Source organism: Monodon monoceros, unplaced genomic scaffold (assembly GCF_005190385.1).
Source record: "Monodon monoceros isolate NGI ecotype Baffin Bay Population unplaced genomic scaffold, NGI_Narwhal_1 Super_Scaffold_6, whole genome shotgun sequence".
Lineage (NCBI taxonomy): Eukaryota > Metazoa > Chordata > Mammalia > Artiodactyla > Monodontidae > Monodon > Monodon monoceros.
Genome location: NW_021703783.1, coordinates 64693718 through 64715857, shown reverse-complemented (window position 1 = coordinate 64715857; position 22140 = coordinate 64693718). Strand labels below are relative to the sequence as shown.

At 37.7% G+C, this 22140-nt stretch overlaps 1 protein-coding gene across 1 annotated transcript in view; it reads right to left on the bottom strand.

Annotated features, from left to right (window-relative positions):
* Positions 1–22140, bottom strand: part of TMTC2 (transmembrane and tetratricopeptide repeat containing 2) — an 842237-nt gene that overhangs the window by 723450 nt on the left and 96647 nt on the right. The window lies entirely within an intron of this gene.

Here is a 22140-nt window from a genome sequence, read left to right as displayed (position 1 = left end):
GTTTTTGGAGGTTTCCTGATGGACTCTTAAAACACTGTGGCCCTCAAGGAGTCAATGAGTATTAAAGGAGCCCCTGATTCTAGGGTGATGGGAATAGAGTATGTGGATTGCATATGTGCATCAAATAAATGCCTTTCAATTTTAAATAAATTCTTCATGAGTAAAGCTTAATTTCACTAAAGGAATTTGAGCTACTATGTTTGGTCATTCTGGAATGATTTAGGTTTTCTTGATGTCCTAACGTTTTAATGTCTTAAGGTTTATAAATATTTTAGCAACTAGAACGGAAAATTTCCATGTTCACTTTTAAAATGAAGAATTAGAGAAAGCACAACCAGCACATTCAACTCAACAAAATTTTTAAAGGGGCAAACTTCCTTTTAGACAAAATTTGTTCATGCATATATACAATTATTTAATACATACCTACTATATCAAGTTATATGCTCAGTTATGGAAATAAAGATGAGCACCATCTGCTTACAGAGGGAAGAGAGATGAAGTTAATATAGGTCTATTAGAATCCTTAAGGAAGTAAAGGGAGGTAAAGACTTGCCCAAATTAAACCACTCTCACTCCAGCCTCAACCCAGGCACCTGAGAAGAATCATCCTGTATGATGGAAGCTAATGGAGCCCATACTCTCTCCTGGGAATGGGCAGTATTATCCTTCAGACTGATTCAACATGTCACTCTGAAGCATGTGGGGCTCTTCAAATTTGCTGGGTCACACCTTCACTGTGCAATGAATTAAATGTTTTAGCCTCCAAACTTTCACTCCTGCTTCTTCCTGGACTAGACTAAGCAACAACGTATCTATCTTCAGCAGAACACTTGCCAACATCAATACAACTTGAAAGAGAGATTTCCCACGATGGGGATTGACTGTTATGATTCCTTTAAAATTCAAGGATAACAGAGAATTCAATTCCTGACCCTAAATGTCAGAGGAGCTACATTTTTCTCTCCAATGTTAAATGTAAGGTTGGATCAAGCCTCAAGGGAATTCTTAATTGTGTCTTTAAAAACTGGAAAAGTAAAAACATAGTATTTAAGAGTATGGTTTTAAATATTTTTCAATACAATAAGCTTCTCACTAATCAGCATAAATTTGATTGGTTGCCAGAGGCACGTTAGGCCATGGGTTTCTAAGACTTTGAAAACTACACAAGAAATCCCAAAGAAATCATTTCCAAACAATATAAATCAAGCTACATTTTGCCATACGAATATCCTACAATGCTTTACATGTACAGCAACCTCAATGAAATCAGTAGACGCAGCCTACCTGATGGTAAAGCATACATAGGACTGTGGGCTACGAGATGCTAACCAGAAAGGAAACATTAGGAATATGTAATCAGAAGAGACGACAGAATTTACAGGTTACAAAAGTTAAGAGTTCAGAGAAATAACCATGACAAATTTCAGCCAAGTGATGAAAGGAATGATAATAAGACAAGGATCTGGTTGTTAAATTTAAACTAAAATCTGAAACGTTGGCAAAGATAATGGAATTAGCATCTGGTCCTCGTAATGAAGTGTTTGAGGTTGATCCACTCATGGAACGAAGCATAAAAATCAGGAAATGCATGAATGAACAGCTTTAATTGAAATTACATACAAAGTCCTTAAGAAAACGGCCACGCTGTTGTCTGTCACATACTACTCTCAGAAAATCCCATTGGTCATCTCAAGTTTAGGAGCACCTGTCATGTCCCCTCCCCCCTTCATGCCCTCATACATTGTTTCACATCTACCCCTTTACATCTAAAAGTGGTTTACATGTTTAGAAAAAAGAAACAAATAACAGGTCCCGAATGGAGTCACTTGTGCTGAGCCCCAGGTCAACAAACCAAGACAATATCTAATCTAATTATAGTTTCAGCCTATCCCAGAAATGTGACCTATAACCAGGTAATGTGGAATTAAGTGATTAGCACTAGTGAAGTAATCTGCATGACAGACCCCATCCCTTCCCCCAAAGGAAAGTCACCTTGTCTGAAACAATCCACTTTTTCTTAGAAATTTCCTTTTTCAGCTTCCTTCTGTCTTCTATCCCTAAAAGCCTTCCATTTTGTATAGTTCCTAGGACCACCTTTCTGCTTTCTAGATGGGATGCTGCCCAATTCATGAATCATTGAATAAAGCCAACTGGATCGTTAAATTTATTCAATTGAATTTTTTTCACTAACAAAATCTCCACTTTTATCTTTTCTTCCATATCACTGATTCTCAAATTTCCTATTAGATCTTTCCATCTGGATTTCAAGCAGTACTTCAAACTCAACATTTTTAATACTCCTCATATTCCTCAACCACATATGACTAGTTCTGTGAGCAGCATCTTCATTTTCTGCTGACTCCAATTTGATTTGGTTTCAAAATCAAACAATTCAAGCAATGCCCTGTCTTCTGTATCTGTTCTTTACTTTCTGTTCCTTTCAGTAATAACTGGTAATTCTGGCTCTCATTACCTCTTAGTCTGATTACTGAAATAGCCCTAATTTGTTTCCCATCTGATTGTTTTCTACATGCTTCCTTTCTACTCCTCCCTAAATACTACATCAAGATTATATTGTCAAGGCATGAGATGACTATGGAACATACCTGTTCAAAAACCATCCATAATTTCCTTTTACTTGCCAACAAAACACACTTACTTTGGCTTGACATGAAGGGTCCTCAACAATCGATCTCTAGTCTTTTTTCTATCTTATTGTCCTCAACATGCCTATGCGTATGTCACATTATAGCCAAACTAGATAAACAGGATACCGCCTTCGATGCTTTGTACTCTCCCGTCTTAGTAGCTCTACCTGGTGATAACTTTCTAAGCTAGAAACATCTCCCTCAAAGGCTAATTTCCTCAAAGAAGCCTTGGTCATTCATGCTGAAAAACAAAATCTTCCCCTTACTTAAACTGCTAAGACAGAAACAAGGAGTTACAGAAGAGTGGTTAAGACAATGGATTTGGCATGCGAATCATCTGGATTCTAAAGCTAGCTCTGCCAACCACTAGCTGACCATCAGCAAGTTACTTTATCTCTATAAACCATAGTATCTTCATCTGTAAAATGGGAATAATAATAAATACCTGTATTTTAAGGATTGTTGTGAGAGCTAAATGTACCAGCACCTGGGAAGTAGCCATAATTGCCAGCCATCATCATATCATCATCACCATTCCCCATTCCCTCTGGTAGGTAATCAGTGTACTGTGGCACCAGGAAATACAGTTGGTACTACATCGGGATCATCATGATCTCCTAGCACCTACTAGAATACCTGGCCCATAGGAGTTCAGTAAATGATGGCTAAAAACACAACTGCACATAGGTAAGATAATAGAAGGAAATAATATAGCTTGAAAGAGTAGGGCTGGTAGGAAAAAATTTTACCAAGCCCAGGAGTGTAAACTGGCTGCCAGAAAAACTTATGAAACTGCAAAAACATAGTTGATCGATCAAGGGAAGTAGTAGTTTCATGGCATAGTGCTCAGTCTAGGGCCACATATTAATTAAATGTGGTACTGATTAAATGGAATATGTCAAGAGAAAGGTGACCAGAATGGTTAAGGATATAAAAATAAAGCCAAATAAGAAACTTCTGAACAAAGGAAATGGAATATTTAAATTGAAAGTGAAAAGCTCAAGTGCAGATAGGACCATTGCCTTGAAATATCTGAAAGACTGTCACTTGTAAAAGGGAATAGCTGACCTCTGTGTGGCTTCACAGGGAAAAGCTTAATAAGGGAAAATGTAGTGGAAAGAATCTTTTGACTCAATAAAAATAGAACAACTATTAAAGATGCCCAGGAATATATCAGCCTACTATTACAAAGTAGTGAGTCCTCCATAAACATAAGCATTCAAGCAGAAACTGGAGAGCATCTGCCAGAAATGCTAGGAAATTTTAAAATATATATATTGCCCTAAGTACTATGTAGTTGAGTTCCTACACATTTTAAGGAAAAGATACTAGTAAATATTATTACATTGAGGCTAGAGAATAAATGAATGTACTGGTCTGATATGTCTGTTAGATTTTGAGTTTCCACAGAATGATAAAATTGGGTATACAATACGATTGCAATCAAGTAAATTATATATACCAGTTAAATCTAATAATAAAAAATGAAAACTGTTTTTCTAGGGATAGAGGCTATAAGTGATTTCACTGTTTCTTAAAATTTGTCCTTAATTATAAAAAAATCATGCTCTAAATCAGTCACATTTCTTGCATAAAAGAAACACCTAATTCTCAATATTTTTCTACAGGCTTACAAGATACTTATAAAAGAAATAAGGAAGAATAAAAGAAAGCAAAAAAGGGAGGGAGGGAAACAGACCAAGCCAGTCAAGGATTTATAATCTAATGTGTTCATTGATGTCAATGAGCCCAGAGATGACTTTTTATCACATATAAAGGACAGACTCAAAAATTTTACCATAACTGTCTTTGACAAAGCTATTCCACATGATACAGAAAAATATCCAATAAAGTTAATAAAACTCCACTTGATTTTAGTTCCATCTACATTTCACATCGAATTGATGTCACTTTAAATGCCCCTTCCATTCAAAAGAATTAGTTAAGTCTGTTGACATTTTCCATTAAACAGACGAGCTGTGATACATGCAGATTTCCAGTTTGGCCATTATTTTAAAGTAATTCCTTACCTCCTATGGAGTTTCTCTTTAATTCTCAAGGAACTTAAGGATTTATGAATCAATTTTCTCCATATAATCACTATGAGAGAGATGCAGCTAAAATAACATCCAATGACAGAGAGTCTAAGACAACTACAATAACTGGTTTTGTTTCTAGTATGTTTCAGGGAGATATAGTAGCCACTGAGGAAGAAAAATTAAGGCATCAACAATCTCCTAAAATTTCAGATATGTTTAAATAGCTTAGGAAGCAGAGCGCGCTACAGAAAACTTCAAATAGACCTCGACAAAACACATTCAGTGGAACTTCCCTGGTGGCACTGTGGTTAAGAATCTGCCTGCCAATGCAGGGGACATGGGTTCAATCCCAGGTCCAGGAAGATCCCACATGCTGCGGAGCAACAAAGCCCATGCACCACAACTACTGAGCCTGCGCTCTACAGCCGTGAGCCACAACTACTGAAGCCCGTGTGCCTAGAGCCCTTGCCCTGCAACAAGAGAAGCCACCGCAATGAGAAGCCCGTGCACCGCAACGAAGAGTAGCCCCCGCTCGCGGCAACTAGAGAAAGCCCGAGCGCAGCAACGAAGACCCAATGCAGCCAAAAATAAATAAAAATAAAAGTAAAAAAAACCACATTCAGTAATTTTCCTATAGCAAGGATCTAATATCATTGTATAAATGGTTCCTTCATTCAGATAAATGTACACGAGCTCTTACCACTGCAATTTAAAAAACTGTATTTTGAGTTTCTAAAATAATTTGCAAACATATGAAACTTTCAGACCTGTCCTTTGTTCGAAAATAATAATTTAAACAGTTTTTTCCCTGAGTATTCCTTATACCATATCCATTTACACTGATTTTTCCTATTTATATTGTTTCTAACACTGATTATAATTTAAACATAATATTAGCTTAAGAAATATGTATAGTAAGGAGCCAAATTAATATCATTCTTATGAAATATTGGTTTTCCCTGGTGGTCCAGTGGTCAAGACTCTGTGCTTCCACTGCAGAGGGTACGGGTTTGATCCCTGGTAGGGGAACTAAGATCCCACATACCGCATGGCACGGCCAAAAAAAAAAAAAAATCATTCTTATGAAATAGAAATATAAAAGAAATTGACCAAGCCTCACTAATTCATTAGAATATAATTTCCATGAGGGCAGATTTTTCTGTACCACAATGTGTAGAGGTACTCAGTCGGTGCTCAATAAATATTTCCTACATAAAATGAGTAAAAAGCATTTGACTTCCATTCTATAAAAGTCTTGTTGGAAAATATAAAATTTCCCATGCTTTAAAGAAGATGTTATGGACCCAATTTGGAGATCAATATGTTACGTGTGAAATGTTTGAGTTTTTCCCCAATAGTTCTGTTATTAGTGTAACTTATAGTTAATTTCTACGTTGTTTAAAACTAAAACAGCTTGTAATGTGGAACTCATATGTACATGGTACCCTCGCCTTTTACATGAAAGACAATTTGAAGTCCCATCCATGATACTTTAAGGAAAATCAAAATCTTCTAACATTTGACAGTAATCAGCATAAGCTTCCTTTGACCACAGCAAAGGGAAAAAACATCCACTTTTACTTTTTTATTTTTTTTTAATTAAAAAATTTTTTTTTTGCTGTACGCGGGCCTCTCACTGTTGTGGCCTGTCCCGCTGCGGAGCACAGGCTCCGGACGCGCAGGCTCAGCGGCCATGGCTCACGGGCCCAGCCGCTCCGCGGCATGTGGGATCTTCCCAGACCGGGGCACGAACCCGTGTCCCCTGCCTCGGCAGGCGGACTCTCAACCACTGCGCCACCAGGGAAGCCCACTTTTACTTTTTTAAAGAAAGTGGTATGTAAGAACAACTGATTATACTTCACTTGTCTCTTATTAAACAGGTATAGATTTTGATTATGAGCGACATTTTCTCTTCGTATACACAGGTAAATATCATTACACACGACCAAAGCATTCCAAGTTTCTTCAGAAAAAGACTCTGCATATAAATTCTGTTTCAGCTCCTCCAAAATGGAGAGATTAAGGTAAAGTACATGGAAAGGACTGGCCTAATTTAGATAATATACAAATTATACAAACCCATATCACACACATTTCTACCCAATACAAAAGACAGCTGAAGAAAATTCTGTACATCCCGGGCATGGGATTCCTATGTTTCTTATCAAAGTCACCAATCCAGAGAATGTTTGTGAGAAAGGATTACTTCGTGTCTGTTACTCACCCCTGACATGAATCCCCGACCCTCTCTCACATTCCAGTCCCCCAAACCACCAGGCTCCAGGCAACTGTCATGGAGCGAGTGATTCATACACAGAATCCACTCCTACCTGCAGCCCCTATCTATGCCCAGAGACCGTGGCTTCAAAAAGCAAGAAACAATGCAAATGAATAAGTGTTTGTGAGAAGCTCTAAAAGCAATAAAACTGATTTTTAAATCTATTTCTAGATCCATTTATATCCTATATCTTTACACTATTTCCATGCTTTTTTTCATTCTGTGGCACCACCTCAAGGTGCCCATTTCCCCCACAGAAAATCTCCTCCTTGAAAACGAGTTCCAATGCAACTTTCTCCTTAAACCTACCAAAACCGCACCCAGAGGATTGAAGCATTCCTTCTTCTGTGCAGTCAAAAGGCTTGCTGCGCTTGTTTTACTCTCCTTTGTAATATTAGCTATATAATATACAATGAATCTCTTCCCAGCTAGGGTATAATGACATTAAAAGAAAGATCTGAGGCTTTTTCTTTTTATTTATCTTATAAAGTACCTAGCATGATACAGAGTAGACATTCAAGAAAAATCTATTGAACCAGATTTGGAATTTTCTTCCAATGTATATTACTTATGCCACTGTATATTACTGATAACTAGCTGTTAATACTCTTTACTTCTCACCGTGGATGCTTTCATTTACTATTTCTAAATATTGGCAGGTTTATAAATGAATAATTTCGGAGTCAATTATTTTCTCTCATTCAGGATAGAAAGTTAATTGAGATATTTTTCATTAAAATAAATCAGTGAGTAATGGATTAAAGAGAGTAAAAAATCTTGAAAGTGGTGGCTAATACCAAATGGAGAGAGAGATTATATAAAAGCTTAAGTATAATTTGATATTGTAATGGACAAAACTTTTGACTTATACAAATTGACATTTGAAGAAAACAGTTGATTATAGAACACCTATATGCAAAAGTGTTAACAGAAAAGAAAAAATATATATCTATTATAAAATAAAACTAATTAGAAACTCTGTTTAGTAAAAAGGTTTGTTATACTATCTGAACAAAATAGACAAGAAGGAATTACTTAAATTATAATATTGAACTATTAATACCTTTGAGATGCAGCAAATAGTAGCAGAAAAGAACGCTGGACTAGATAAAAGACTCAGTACAAGCTTTGCCTCCAGTACTCAAAAAGGACCTCATGGCACACAGAGGGTGATCAGTGAGTATCTGAGCAATAAATAAGTAAACAAAGAAAGGAATGAGAGTGTATAATGCTTGATGATCAATGTATTTGATCTTCCAGTTCAGTTTCCATATCTACAAACCAACAGCAATAATTCCTTCCTTATCTAGGAATTTTAGAGATTAAATAAGATCATAAACATAAAAGAGCTTTTAACACTACAAAGCAATGTACAGATAAAAGTCATTTTATTGTAATTGACTTATCTTACTATATGTAGAAATAAAATTATATTGCCAACTATTTTTCAAGCAAGCATAATATCAAAAATTCTGGAAAAAAAATTTAAAGGATACATGTACACTACTTATATTACCATCCACTGCTTTTTCTGAAGCGTTTCAAAAAAGTTCATGTTGTTTTAGGTAATTTAGTTAATCATCTCTGAGGTATCTAGAATTTTAATAAAATTTTAGTTCAATTTATATCAATAATTTCTATTGCCTTTTAATCCCCAGAAAAGAAGCCACAAACCATTTTTTGAAGACTGACTCTAGAGATGTCAATTTCTACATCTAATTAAATTTTATCCAAGTCTTTATCAAATAAAACTTGACATTTCTTAGAGCCCATTATAAGTTAAGAATGGGCTACTCACTTTCAGATAGCTACACATATAAATTGGATAATTCTGCTTTTAATCATCCATCTATATTTTAAATAGTTTTACTCACTCATATATTCACATAAATTCATACAATTCCTTTCTAGCCTAAATCTCAATATAAATCTATGTATTAGGGTGACTCCAACACCTAGTATACCAATATTCTGTCACTGGTCTATTTATGATCTCCTAGAATAAATTAGTCTGGGTATTTTCTGTTTGTTAGTTATTCCAGGGAAGGTGGATTTTGCCTCATATGATGCTGCTTCTGTACCCTCATTCAATTTGGCCACACATTCAGAAGTCATATATTATTGATCTAAGGTCCAAGAACACATTTATGGAATGTTATTTACATGGAGTCACAGAAATAGGCTTTGCCTCACAATACCCTTCTGGCACATCTAAGCCTACATTTGGTGCGTATGTCACAGATGAAACTGAGACTGAACTATATCTACTTTATCTCATAGAGGTAGCACTCACACATGATACGAAAGGGAAAGATTTTCCCACCAATCGACACTGAGCCAAAAGGAACGAGTTATCCCTCTGTTTTGCTCCATATGAATAATACAATTTAGAGGCTTGTTCCTAACACTCCGGTTTAAGCTTCTCTGCCCCTCCAGTCTTCTGTCAAGGAGTTAATGGTCTGGAAACTAACACTTCAGTGAACTTAAGTGTTAATACCTAAATTAAAGGAACCCTGGGTGAATCCTTTTATAAAAAGAAAAATCATTTGGCAATGAACACAATCACCTCCTTACATGATATTTCACAGGTTTAAAAATTGTACGTTGAGTGAGGCAGCACATTTGTATCTTAGAATATTTCTATTAATTATTTAGAATTTGAAGATCTACCTTCACATTCCTGTTTGCTTCAAACAACATCTCAATCAGTCCTATGTATTAAGGCTCTGTTTTGAACTGAAAGGGGTTGATTTTTCAACCAAAGAAATTCCTGCAAATTTTAGGGAAAAAAAGTCAGTATAAGCAGTTTTTATTTTTTTTAACATTTACAGACTCCTTAACTCCATATACTTCGACTTGGACCCCCCTCATCTGGGCCAAAACTGTTTTCTAAAAGGTGGCCAACCTCCTTAAACTCACAAAAACATTTAATGCTATTGTATACTATATGTGTTTTAAAAGCCTCTCCTCTACTATTCTGTGAAGCTGTACTCCTCTTTCTGCTTTCAGAAGCTCATTTCCTCTTCTCTTCTGTTTCCACTTCCTCCTTTAAACCAGAAAGCTTTTAACTATATTGTTTTCTTCGATTTACCACCCCACAGAACTCAATGGTCTTATCTTGTCAATGAGAATGAGTCCAATATTTTTTCCACCAAAAGAGTCTCTTTCATATTTCCAATTCCAACCTGTTAGGTGTATGCATCTGGATGTCATGATGTCATCATGACCACTCAAACTCAACATGTCCAAAATTTAACATCTTTTTCCTATATTCCTGACATTTGCTAATGGTACCCAGTCTTCCCAGACACCCTGGATCAAAACACTGGGGCTACCTTTGACTCTGTCTCATGTTCTAACCTGCATCAAGTCCTGCTGATAATACTTCTACAGTATTTCACACCTTGCCATTCTCTCTACGTTCCAGCTTCCATTAACAACATTCAGGCCCTCATGGCTATAAGCCAGGAATACTACAGAAGCTCCTTAACGGCTTTCCGCATCACCAGACCATCTTCTCTACACTGTCAGACTAGCCTTCCTACTGCAGGGCCTCCTCTTTAGAGGTTGCTCCTTATTTCCTTACCACAAGGTCTAACCCACTTGCCTGCCACTCTAAGCTTCCATAATCCACTCTCATTCTGCCTTTCCAACATTATCTCTAATGTTTATTCATCAAACCAAGCAATTCACTTTTCTGTACGTCATGCACTTTACTTGGAATTCCCTCCTTTTCATCCTATTGTCTTCGTCAAAATCAGTTTCATCCTTCAAGGAGAAAAACTTTAAAAGTTTCTTTGAATTCCCCACTTGGGAATCAGTTCTTCTCCTTCAAGTGCCTTCAGCCTACTGCCTTATGTCCCTTATTATATTGGAAGCTGTCCTCATCCCCGCCCTGCACATAGAGCCTTGCATATAAGAGATTCTTAAAAATGATGGTCAAATATTTTGAAAGTTGTCAAAACCCTTGCTTCCCCTTTAAAAGGTTTAAAAATAAATACAGTGATAAAAAAATACACAAAGTTTACAAGAATATAGGCTGGTACCCAGCACTTCCATGCACTTGCTTTCTAAGCATGCCAATGTGTGTTTATGATTTAACCCCCTCTTTGTTGTTTAAAAATGATCTACAACCAACTGGGACAGCTCTAAACTACACACAAACACATTCCATATTTCCCAGTAAATGCTAACAGGAAAAATGTGTTTGTATATGATTTGACTCTACCAATCAAAATTCAACAAGGACAAACCCTGTTTTCTCCTTAACCCTGCAAAAAGTGTGGACATGACATCTTTATTATTTCATCAATGAGAATCATACATTTCCAAGTTCTCAAGTGTAGGAACTCTAAAATTTGGGGGAGGGGAGTGTTAACTAGTTTTGACTATTTTAAGAGCCTAAGTGAATTCTGACGTTTATACTTTTTCCCCCTTTTCCTCCAATAATCTGCTTTAATGACAAAAATATGAGCTATGAAAACACAACAAAGAAAACAACTTGAAAGAGAAGAAGGAAGCCTGCTGTCCAGCTGGTGCCAAGTGCTAAGATCAAGCGCCCAGACACACAGATGAAGAGAACAGAGACCGTGGCAGAGTCGGAGTTGTAGTAGGCGCAGGTGAGCAGCGCTGCAAGGCAAAAAGCCAGATGTTTCCTTCCACTCTGGGAAATGCCTGTTTCCCAGCATCCTCAGGGACTGTGGGTCTTTTTGTTTGCCTTCTTATGAACTGTCCTTTAGTGTGCTCATACTACAGGCCAGGCACTGTGCCTAGAGTTTAAGAGTATTATCTGATTCGATCCGCAAGCAATCCACAGTGAGGAAGATACTATTACTTATTACTATCTTTGGTTTACAGATGAAGAAATGATGCTCAAGAAATTAACTGCTTGCCTGAGATCACACACAGCTAGTAGTTGCCACGTTAAATTCTTAACCTCTCTGCTTCATACCTACAAACATAGATTATATTAGTTTTTATTTGTTTATATTTATTTGCTTTATCGTTATTATGTTATTACTTATTCCTATGTGTGTCCCATAAAAGGCCAGAGAACTTGACTTGACCTGAGACTCTTGACCATAAAACAAGCCTGCAGGTACGTGTGCTGGTTAAAGCTTCGCCACGATGCTCCTCCATGCTCCTCGGTGACACAATGCCCCAGTAAGTAACACTGAGGGCTTCACCAGCAAGACCCCTGTTATGGGTTGGGCTGTTTCCTTCCACAAAAGATATGGGGGAGTTCAAACCCCTGGTGCCTCAGAATGCAACCCAGTCTGAAGATAGATAGGGTCTTTACAGGGGTAATCAAGTTCAACCCGAATGAAGTCATTCGGGTAGGCCCTAATCCAATATGACTGGTGTTCTTATACAAAAAGAAAATCAGGACACAGACACACACACACAGAATGCCATGTGAAGATGAAGACAGAGATCAGAGGAATGTTTCTACAAGCCAAGGAGTGCCAGACATTGCCAGCAAACCAGCAAATCACTGGAAGCTAGGAGAGAGGCATGGAACAGATCCTTCCCTCATGGCCCACAGAAGAAACCAACCCTGCTGACAGCCTGATTTCAGTCTTCTAGAACTAGGTGTCTTTTTCCTGTATTACCCAGCTTGTGGTACTGTGTTATGGCAGCCCTAAGAAATTAATACAGCCCCCCGCTTCCAAAAATTTAAAAGACATGTGGCCATAGTAGCAAATAAGGGAGCATATTTCCATTCTACCTCTGCATGTATTCCCTAGGAGATGCCTCTTAGTATATTAAATTCACTTCTCACCTCTGGGAAACAGCGGGACACAGCCTCTCTTCCTGCAACAGGCACCCTGGAAGGGGGAGCCAAGTGATTCCCGAGCAAGGTAGGCTTTGCATCGTCAGCCTGTACCGATCTGCGCTCCGGTTTGCAGGACTGAGTTCATTTTTCACCGCTGAGTGTGTTTCTCATCAGTGTTATCAAGAGTGTAGTAAGTCTAGGTAAGTTTCAAAATTACAGATAGCTCCTACAGATAAGTTAATTACCTGGTAGTAATTCTCCCACGGAAATATTTTATAAGCTCGAATTTCAGCTAGACCGATGCACAGGCTAGCAGAAGGGAGTGACCTCATGTCTTATATCGGGGAGGAATGAAAATTTTTGCTGGAGTTACGAATGCGATGTGGGCTTTTCTGAGTGCCTCAACCAGAGATCATTGCTCTTGAAAACCAGATTTTGCCTGCAAATATCATCATTGCTTGGATTTGTTTCAAATGTATATTTTCTTTACCTCTAGCTGTTCATTAGTCACAATTTCTCTAAGTAGAAAAGCTTTACATCTTTTAATAATAAAAATTAGATCGGTTATATGAAGAAGGATTACTCTTGAAAAAAATGCTTTGCAAACAAAAATTTAGAGATAGCTACAGTACCTAGGAACTATAGTGTCATAGCATTTCATATAAATCACATGATCCAATCTTCCCACCGAACCTAAAATGACTTAATATTGTCCTGGTTCTGTCTATGTAAAACCTTTCAAAAACATGTACTAAATATATGAATAAGCCAGCAAGCCATGGTCAGATACTTCAAAGGCTGATGAACTACAGCCTATTATTTTAGAAAGTGGATTTACTGTCCAATGCACAGAGGTGGACAACAAAGGTACTGAGATATGTTTTCACATAAGTTTCTGACATGACTTTTTTTTTTTTTTTGTCTCCATAGACCTTATTTCACACAGCAACCAATATATATGATGGCACTTGAAGAAAATAGTTAGTGATACTGAAACAACCACGTATCAGCCTACTGCATGGTGATTTCGGCCAGCCTATTAAGGAGGTCGGTTAGGATGATTAACCTATCCAGTTAAGGAGGCCTATTTCTCTGAAGTCCATAAGAGTGACTGTCTCCTTCATTATGCTACAGAAGTATAAGGACTGCCTTCGTGAATAGAACAACGAATGAGAAGACAGCCTCCACCCCTTTTATTGAAATTATAATTAGCAACACACAACCTCACAGCAGCACCTAGGCTTTACAGGAAGTAATATTTCATCAAATTATTTTCCAATGGTAAAAATAAAAACTCCATAATCACTTGCAGAACATCTCTAATGTTATGAAAAACAGCAATCAGTATTGCAGAAAACAAAGCAGGGAAGATAATAAACAATATAATATATGAACAGTATAGTGTAAACAGTTTGAGTTTGAAAGGCAACTAAATCGATTGTTTCAGATACTCTTTTGATCTAAATCACAGCATGAACAAACATGTATCCTTCTATTACACAGACACATCTTAAATAATAATTTTTTAGTATTAAAGCTAACTTTTATTGTGATCTGATTGTAGCTAACCAGATGATGATTTAAATAGAATTTCACAGAACTGTGAAGCAGAAACTTTTATATCCCCATTTTTTTTTTTTTTTTTTTTTTTGCGGTATGCGGGCCTCTCACTGCTGTGGCCTCTCCCGTTGCGGAGCACAGGCTCCGGACGCGCAGGCTCAGCGGCCATGGCTCACGGGCCCAGCCGCTCCACGGCATGTGGGATCTTCCCACCCGGGTCACGAACCCCTGTCCCCTGCATCGGCAGGCGGACTCTCAACCACTGCGCCACCACAGAAGCCCTATATCCCCATTTTACAGGTGTGGAAACTAAGGCTTAGAGGAGTAACCTGCCCAAGGTCATAACTAGTAGCTGGCAAGCTGCAGAACCTGCACTTACATCCCAGGCTCCCAAGTTAACTTGCTCTGGATTTTTAGGCCACATTGCTTCTTAACGGACATAGCCTAGAAAGAAAGGGGCTTGGGCAGAAGTTTCAACCAAGGTTTCACCAAAGAGAATGATGAGGATGATACTAACAACCTCAGATAAGGTCTCTGAAGAAAATGCTGAAACTGATCCTGGGTGGCCTTTCTGGGCTTAGCATGGCTTTGAACAGTGGGGCACCCCCAGATGTAGCCATATCCTCAGTAGATACAGGAATGATCCCGAGGTCAGCCAGGGACACCCCAAGTACAGAGCAGAAGAGAGGACTGCAGGGCAGGAGTCCTCCCGTGACTCCAAAGCTGTTTTTCTATTTCTGGTAACAAAATCTCTGACAATCTAGTGGAATGCCTATTCTTGGTTAATATAGGTATTTAGCTGTATTAAGGGTGTGTGAGGGCAGTGATGACAGGGAAAGGTAAAACACTAAATGAATTCAATGTACATCTATGTATCTACATCTGTTAGGCTAGATGCTAAATACTGAGTACTTTCAAATACACTATCTAATACAGTAGAAATAGAGGGAACTTTTTTTTTCCCCAGTGATGTCTTTGTGCCAGGTACTATGATGAACAGTTAACAAATAAGTATACTGAGGTTCTCAGAGGTTAATCATATTCCTCAGGGTCACAGGGCTACTAAGAAGCACAGGCTCTAAACCCAGACCTGGACTTCATTACACCACTGTACCATACACCAAGAGAACACAATGATTACCCGGGACGTGAAATGGCTCTGGACTGCTGTGAGATTTCGGTTAACCCCTGCACACCCCGTCACCTTGGCTCTAACTCATAAAATCGCCGTATTTTTCAAATAATACTGTATTATTCAAATATACTACATTAACATGGCCCTAGTAAAGAAAGATAAAGGATGAAAGCTAAACCATGCACCTAATGTATACTCAAAATTAAACACAAACAGATTTGCCACTTCTCCCTCACAAAATTAAGTTTGCCTTATCAACTAAATGTATACTACTCTTCTACAATTCTTTGCCACCTGCTTTTTTTTAATTGAAGTATAGTTGATTTACAATGTTGTGTTAATTTCTGCTGTATAGCAAAGTGGTTCAGTTATACACACATAAGTATATATATGCATTTTTTAATATTATTTTCCATCATGATTTATCACAGGATATTGAATATAGTTCCCTGTGCTATACACTAGGACCTTGATGTTTTGCCAGCTACTATTTTAAAGTCTATTCTCCAGTGGTTACATAGATTACAAATATCACTTCTTAAAATACTGTTTTTTAGTATATATAGAATTATGCCTAACTTCAGAAAGACACATTAAATTGAACACATCTGTCATTTAGTACAACTTTATTAAATGTGCTCTGCAGAATACGTTTTTTTCCCCTAACCACCCCAACAAAGTTATTCTTAGACCAACTACTTAAATTGCTAGAAGAGGCTGAAGTTAATTTTATCAATTTTTTTCACCAAAAGATAAAGGAGACTGTTGAGTAAGTTAAAATATATGTAAAGGACTGGAAATAAGTGGTCGTTATATGTATTAAAATAAATCCCACTAGCTTTCCCTGAAGTTTTTTCACTAGTAAAACCAGAAGCCAAAGAGTTCAATTTACCACCAGCCCCTTCAGCTGGTATTGGTCTATTATAAAAGTCCTTTTTCTGAATAGCAAATAAAATCATTCTTCAGCCTTGTTTCCAGATACCTTAGTAACCAGCTCTATTTAGTAAGCATTACCCCTCTCTAATGCTCAGTGCTTTCAAGAAAATACTGGCAAAGAATCTGGCCAGGTCACCTTGGCTACAGACACCCTCTCCTTCCAACAACCACCCTCTCCGTACTATCTTATTAAAATCCAACAACTTAAAAGGCTCATAGGAGGCCTCTCATACTCATCTCAGATACACACACTCGGTGTCTTCTGTGTGGCTGGCACTGCTCTGGTGCTCAGAACACTCTGGTATTCTAGCACATCTTATTACCTCTGAAAGGACAAAATCGCTGACACAAACCTGTATCTACGGATACAACATAAGAGGAGAAAGCAGGGGAAATTATTGAATCATGCTCCCCAGCTATAAACCTGCGGAAGCCAACATTCATGTAAGGCAACCCAATCTCGACCTTACAGATACAAACACTAGGCTGAATACGGAACCAGGATATCAAGATGTGGGTGAGTTGTAGAGAGAATTTGTGGAATGAACAGGCTACCTTACCATATAATTTTCTCGACTTCTTCCATTTCAAGAGATTCATTAATGAACTATTCCAAGTTGCCTTACATTTCTTAGGATCCTAGGCTCCTTTTATTTTTCCAAAAGATTTCTATTGGCATTATTGCTACCTTCTCTGGCATGCTTACTGCAAGGCAGAGACTTAACAGTAGCTTTATATGAATATTCACGAGAATCCCATGATTACTGTTTTTTGTTTTGGTTGTTGGTTTTTTTGGCAGATGGAGAAACTAAAACTTAGTTAAGTAGTGTGGCTAAAGTCAACCAGTCAGTTAACTAAGGCAAGTCTGTCTTCCAACTCTAATCTTGTAACAAATATACTGTCAAGAGGTGGTTAGATTCACCTTCTCAAATTGGAATATCATATATTATGGTAATTGAAGGATCATTTTCGTACGTTCATAATAGAATCCTTTATATAAAGTAGGAATACAAGTAACTCTTTTGACATAACACAAAATAAAACTGTAGACGCTTTTACTTAAAATGTACAACAGCTGAATTCACAGGAGGTACAGTCAGTCCTCCATTTGTCTGTGGAATCAACATTCTCTAGGTAGGCAAGGCAGGGCTTGGCCTGTTCCTGAAATGTCACTAACGATATACCTCAATTTATTTCCCCTTTTTGTGTGTCAGTGGATAGATGTAGTGGAAAAGGGGAAACGTGAATCATTTATACCTTTAGGGAACAAAAGGGGAACCAAAGCGAGAGGACAAAGGCTAAAGGGAGGCGCTAGAAAGAAGGCGTGCGCCCCAGGCGTCGGCACTAGCTGAACAAATTGCAGGGCTGTGCCCTGTCCCACACGCCCGCCGAGGGCAGACAGTTGCCCCCGGACCAAGTCACATGTGCCTTCTTCTCACGCATCAACAGACCCTGTGCAAATAAGTGAACAGCTGCAAGTGAGTGACTATGGCACCCTGGAGCCATCAAATTGTAAAGAAGGTTTTCTATCAGAAAGCTGGAAATCAAACACGTGAAATTTACATTGTGGCTACAAAGCAGCTGACACTGAAAAACTTCCCCGAGAGATCAAGCAAGCATAAAAGTCAAGTCATTTTCCCAAGTCTCATATACAGTAGCTAAGCCTATTAAGAACATCGTAAGCGATGCTAATTGGTTCAGGGGTTACATATCGCTTTTGTTTGTTCCCATTGAGCCTTCACACACTGCAGTGAATTGGGGAGAAAGACAGTGTAATAAATCTATCTGAAACAAAACAGCACTGGGATTTGGAAGATGCTAATGAGCTCCAGTGTTCCAACTTGAAAACCTCCCATGCCCACCCCGACATATTACTAACTCCTAAGTCATTTCTAAGGGGAGCAGGAAGAAGGCGTGTAAAAATTCAAATCCTCATGCGTTAATTTCTTATTACAATGAATACGTTTAAAGGGAAATCAAGTGTCATTTGAGGCAGTAATACTAATTTAGTCATTTAGAATGAAAGCATGTTCCTCTGCATCTAAAATATTAAGGATAAATTGAGTTTGTATCATTTCACTGGAAAACTCCATCACCATTAATTAAATAATGCTTCTTAGATGTTATTATCTTCAAAGTAAATATGTGCCTAAATTTAGAACTGAAGCTGTGTTTTAATTAAAACAAAAAAAAAAACGACTGAGTCAATCACTTTATTATCCTGGGATAAAGATTAGTGAGACATGTAAATGAAAGAACTATACAAAATACAAAGTCCTTTACAAATGTTAAGTATTATTTTGAGAGCTTAAGAACCCAAGACCTAGAAGGTGAAAGAGAGGGGATCCTAAAAAAGAAAATATTATTTTATCCTTTACATACCATTAGTCAGATTTGTGTAAATACCAAGTAATGAGGACATCGTGGAAACTATTCAGAATTATTAACCCATACAGCTATCCTGTAACTAAACAGTGAAATGGTTGTGTGAACTTATGTATGTGTGTATCTATCAGTCAAAAGGTGCCCTGCTAAAGGAAAGATAAACATACAGCACACTTGCAGAAATCACAAAGGGTTTATAAGGACTGCACAACATATACTAATTTCACTTGACAAAAAATAGACCATGCCTTGTGGTCTGATTCAGACACTCAGCACATTTTAATTTATCATAATTTAAAGATGAATTGTACATATACTACATGGCAAGCACTCTGTATCTTTAGAAAATCAAAGATAATATTCCTCTCCTGACTTGTCTGTCTAAAGAAGGAAAGAAGGAAGAAAGGCAGGGAGGGAAGGAAAAGAAGGAACTTTTTCAAATACACTGAACCTGGTCCAGTAATTTACTTCTCCTCAGCAAAGTCAGCATCCCCTTCTTCTTCTTCTTTTTTTTTTAGTATTTTATCATTTTATTAAAAAAAAAACTTTAAAACTCCAATGCCATTTGAAAGGTAGAATTTCTGGTGTTGTTTCACTGGAGTGCCAGATGGATGAATAGACTAATCTCTCTCTCTTGGGCCCCTACCATTTGGAGAGGAAGATAAATTACATTCTACGCAAGAATGTATGTAATGATATACTCACCCTTCCTGACAGCCTCGAGAAAAAATAAGCATAAAGCAAATGATGACAGGATGGTATTTACTTAATTTCCACTTCCTTACTTTACTCATATTTGTACAAAGGACTGCCACACCCAGTGACTCACATCATTTTGTCACCGAAATTATTCTGGTTGAGATTTTTTTTCTCTCCTTTCTTTTTCAATTTTCAGTGTCTTAAGAAGGAAGGCTCAAGAAAGAGGGGGAAAAATGCAAGAGAAAAAGGAAACAGAACTACCTACCTATAGTCACACAGCATCCCCTTCTTCTAAAGAGGATCCATGAGAGGGGGGAAAATAAAGTGTTACCAAATGACAATTCCAAACCAAAGCAAAGCGAGCTACTAATATTAGAGAAATTTCAAATCTTGAATCTTTCAAACAGGAACAGGAAACTACAGCCAGAGAGAAAACTAACTGCTACCAGCCCAACCCATCCCGCCACAAATGTCACAAAGTCTTGGGCTCAACATCAATAAGCACAGTACTCTGGCCCTGACAGCATGACCTTGGGTAGTTCACTCATTTTTCTGAGCAGTTTCCTCCTCTGTAAAATAAAGGATAATATTAATAATACTTGCCTTGCCTACTCCACAGGTTAAATGTGAAAAGCAAATACAATGCAACATAGAAAGCAAATGGAAAGCATAATCTATCACAAACTCTTACGTATTCCTATCATGATCTCACAAAAGACTCAAGGTTACACTCAAAGAAGGGAAGATGAATCAAAGGCCCATCAGTCAGAATTCTTTCTATAGTATTAACAGCACAAATTTCTTTAGATTCCCTGGCTTCTTTCATCACTGCTGTTTCTTCAGAGGTGATCAAGAACCAGAGTTGTTTGCATATCTTAGTAGAGAGACTGACCCAGTCAATATTTCTACATAATTTTGAATCAGGTATGGCATTGCACTTCAAGTCAATACTGTTCATATTAGATGGAAAGACAAACTTTGTTTAACGAATCTGTTCATTGCTCATGTTGCTAATGCCATTAATATACCATAGTAATATTTATGTATAGAGCCCACGTGTTTGTTTATCTCTTATTTCAAATGTTTCTTGACCATAATAGTATACGTAAACCTACTGGATCTTCCCTCTTTATTAACAACTTCTGGAGTTCAGCATTCGCATATTTAGAGCCTGAAGGATGCAATTCTTCTTCTCCCCAGACTGCTCTGGATGCTCTTGATCATTTGGCAAATCCCTACTTCCTACACCTGCCATTCGGAAGATTAAAAACAAAAAAAAACGCTTAACTTTGTTTATCCCATGTTTCAGTGGCTGGTTTCAAAAAGACAAAAGGAATGAATCGAGAGATTTTTAGGAAGCCATTTGGCACAAGGAAACGCTTTATCACCTGAAAGGAGCATCCCTCAGTGGGTTGGGAACATCTGGTGACAGACAGAAATAGGAAACAGGCTTTCCTTTAAAAGTTAATTCAGAGCTCGTGGCTCTGAAAGGGAAGAGAGGGAAAAGCTGCAGGGGTTTAGAACTTCAGAATTCTAAGCAAAGGAGACACAGAATAGGCCAAGAACCCAACAGCAGTTAAGTGCTCACAGTTAGTGCAGTGTGAGATGTTAAGGACATAATTATAACATACATTTTCCAGAGTCCCTACAGTGCCAGCTGGAAAAGATGGAGACATTAGTTCTTGAACGTGAAAAGGCTCTGGGAGAGATGTGAGGAAGGAAAGGAAAGCAAACTAAGCTAGTAATCTTTTTCTCATCACACTAGGGAGACTGCAATTGAACAAACTATAAAAAGGTAAAAAGACATATGCAAGACACAAAGGAGCATGTAAGAAGGGGACCTACTGGTGGGAGGGGTGTGGGTAGACTGCAAAGGGGAAAGGGTATATATTTACAATCCCAGCATTGCCAATGCCGCACCCTGGCAACCCCGCTACGCACATTCCTGCAGTTCCCAGCCTACCAAACGTTGCTATTAAAAACAAACCCCGTAACCCCGAGAACTGCGTCCTCAATAAATATATGCTATCTAACCTCAAGTTTGCTGGTAGCTACAGGTACCTGCAATGATGTAAGACTGTTGAATATTTCCATTGAATTCGTGGGAAAATACTTATTTTTCTTATTCCAAATATCTATATAAAGGGTCAGAAGAAGTCCTGTCCTGTCATCTCTGTACCAGAATAATATTTCTATAGACTATTCTTTCCCAAAATAAAAAGCACTTTACCCAAAAGATGTTTCTAAAATGTTACATAATAATATAATAATAGAAGGTTGTTGTTTTTTTTTTATCAAGTCATATTTGAAATACAGAAGCAGACCTGACTTTTTTTTTTTTTTTTTTTTTTTAAGGAAACCCATGACAGACTTTTTGTATAGAAATCACTGGAACACTACTGGGACACTGGCTAGTCTATTCCTATCTCACACCAAAATGCCATTTTGGGAAAGCACATTTAACTCTCTTAAAAAAGGAAACACACTTAATCAGAAGGGAGCGAGGAAAGACAAGTTCAGCCCACTGTTCCTCTAAGGACATGTAATGTTCAATGCCTGTTTTTAATCAGCTAAGAGAATTATATACACACAAACCTGTACCGATATGATAAAATAAATTAGCTCAAAGATAACTGTAAAAGATAAAGACCTTAAGAAGCAAATCTAGCAAAGAGCAGTCT